Genomic DNA, 3,049 nt, shown 5'->3' with positions numbered 1-3,049 from the left:
TCCTGTATTGGGTGCATATATATTTAGGATAGTTAGCTCTTCTTGTTGCATTGATCCCTTTACCATTATGTAATGCCCTTCTTTGTCTTTTTAAAACTTTGTTGGTTTAAAGTCTCTTTTATCAGAGACTAGGATTGCAAACGCTGCCTTTTTTTATTTTATTTTATTTTATTTTTTATTTTTTTGCTTGGTAAATCTTCTTCCATCCCTTTATTTTGAGTCTATGTGTGTCTTTGCATATGAGATGGGTCTCTTGAATACAGCACACTGACGGGTCTTGACTCTTTATCCAATTTGCCAGTATGTGTCTTTTAATTGGGGCATTTAGCCCATTTATATTTAAGGTTAATATTTTTATGTGTGAATTTGATCTTATCATGATGCTAGTTGGTTATTTTGCTCGTTAGTTGATGCAGTTTCTTCCTAGCATTGATGGTCTTTACATTTTGGCATGTTTTTGCAGTGGCTGGTACCGGTTGTTCCTTTCCATGTTTAGTGCTTCCTTCAGGAGCTCTTGCAGGGAAGTCCTGGTGGTGACACAATCTCTTAGCATTTGCTTGTCTGTAAAGGATTTTGTTTCTCCTTCACTTATGAAGCTTAATTTGGCTGGATATGAATTTCTGGGTTGAAAATTCTTTTCTTTAAGAATGTTGAATATTAGCCCCTACTCTCTTCTGGCTTGTAGGGTTTCTGCAGAGAGATCCTCTGTTAGTCTGATGGGTTTCCTTTTATGGGTAACCCAACCTTTCTCTCTGGCTGCCCTTAACAATTTTCCCTTCATTTCAACCTTGGTGAATCTGACAATTATATGTCTTGCAGTTGCTCTTCTCAAGGAGTATCTTTGTGGTGTTCTCTGTATTCCTGAATTTGAATGTTGGCCTGTCTTGCTAGTTGGGGAAGTTCTCCTGGATAACACCCTGAAGTGCGTTTTCCAACTTGGTTCCATTCTTCCCGTCACTTTCAGGTACACCAATCAAACACAGGTTTGGTCTCTTCACATAATCCCATATTTATTGGAGGCTTTCTTCATTCCTTTTCATTCTTTTTTCTCTAATCTTGTCTTCGTGCTTTATTTCATTAAGTTGACCTTCAATCTCTGATATATTTTGTTTTTCAGCTCCATGAGGTCATTTATGCTTTTCTCTAAACTGGTTATTCTAGTTAGCAGTTCTGTAACCTTTTATCAAAGTTCTTATCTTCCTTGCATTGGGTTAGAACATGCTTCTTTAGCTCAGAGGAGTTTGTTGTTACCCACCTTCTGATACCAACTTCTGCCAATTTGTCTAACTTGTTCTCCATTCAGTTTTGTTCCCTTGCTGGTTGTGATCCTTTGGAGGAGAAGAGGCATTCTGGGTTTTGGAATTTTCAGCCTTTTTGCACTGGTTTTTCCTCATCTTCATGGATTTGCCTACCTTTGGTCTTTGATGTTGGTGACCTTCAAACAGGGTTGTCATGTGGTCATCCTTTTTGTTGATCTTGATGCTATTCCTTTCTGTTTGTTAGTTTTCCTTCTAACACTCAGGACCCTCTTCTGCAGCTCTGCTGGAGTTTGCTGGAGGTCCACTGCAGACCCTGTTTGCTTGGGTATCACCAGCGGGGGCTGCAGAACAGCAACAATTGCTGCCTGCTCCTTCCTCTGGAATCTTCATCCCAGAGGAGCACCTGCCAGATGCCAGCTGGAGCTCTCCTGAATGAGGTGTCTGTCAATCCCTGCTGGAAGATGTCTCCCTGTCAGGAGGCATGGGGGTCAGAGACCCACTTGAGGAGGCAATCTGTCCTCTAGCAGAGCTCGAGTGCTGTGCCGGGAGATCCTCTGCTCTCTTCAGAGATGGCAGAGTTATGTGGATCATTCAAATGCTGATGCATTTCACTATACCATATCAAAAACTCACATTTGTTAGTATGTCATCCACAAAGTCTTTATGTATTGGGATGCAGTGAAGTTCAAGGTAGTAGATACAAGTCTTCAAAGATAATTCTAATTTTCACTTGAAAACTCAAATTTAACATTGGAAACAAATACTGTCAGTTGTTTTCCCTGAAGTTGTAGGCTCATGTAATTCATTTCCAAGAAAAGATGTTTGCCAAATATCCGATTCTTAATAACAATTGCTTATCTGTCAATTGGTTACTCAAAAATTATGTTTCATAAAAATAGTGTCTGGTCTAGCTCACAAGTCGAAAAAAAGTGCTTTTCCTTTGGACAGTTATGGTATTTTTTAATAGCTTTATCAGGATACAATTCACACAATTCACCCATTTGAATTGTACATTTCAATGATTTTTAGTATATTCACAGAGTTGTACATTGTACATCATAACCACAACCAAAGAAACCCAATACCCTTCAGCCATCATCTTCCAATTCCTCTATCCTCCCCAGTGATAGGCAACCACTAATCTACTTTCTGTCCCTATACGTTTATCTATTTCAGACTATCATATAAATAAAATCTCTTGGTTTTTGTAATAGGCTTCTTTGACTTATCATAATGTTTTTAAGGTTCATCTAAGTTGTAACATGTATCAATACAGCACTTCATTCATTTTTATGGCCAACTTAAGATCTAGGTTATCTATATGATGAAATATTATTTGATCATAAGGCCTCAAAATAAACAGCTGATGCTGTTTCCATTTTGGGCTAAATAATGCTGCCATGAACATTACTGTACAAGTTTTTGCATGGACATATATTTTAATTTTTCTTGGATATATAACTAGGAGTGCCATTGCTAAATCATGTCACAACTCTATGTTCAATCATTTGAGGACCTTCCAGACTGTTTTCCAAGCAGCTGCACTATTTATCATTCACACCAATAGTGTGTGAGGGTTCCAATTTCTCTTCATCCTCTCTAACCCTTGTCTTTATCTGTCTTTTTTAATATTAGCCATCCTAGTGGGTGTGAAGTGGCATCTCACAATGGTCTATTTGCATTTCCCTCAAAGTTAATAATGTTGAGTATCTTTTCATGTGATTATTAGCCATTTGTATATCATCAGTAGAGAAATGTATTTTCTAATTATTTATCCATTTGTAAATTGA

Source organism: Colobus angolensis, unplaced genomic scaffold, assembly GCF_000951035.1.
Source record: "Colobus angolensis palliatus isolate OR3802 unplaced genomic scaffold, Cang.pa_1.0 Scaffold189, whole genome shotgun sequence".
NCBI classification, from domain to species: Eukaryota; Metazoa; Chordata; class Mammalia; order Primates; family Cercopithecidae; genus Colobus; species Colobus angolensis.
This window is presented reverse-complemented; position numbering follows the sequence as displayed.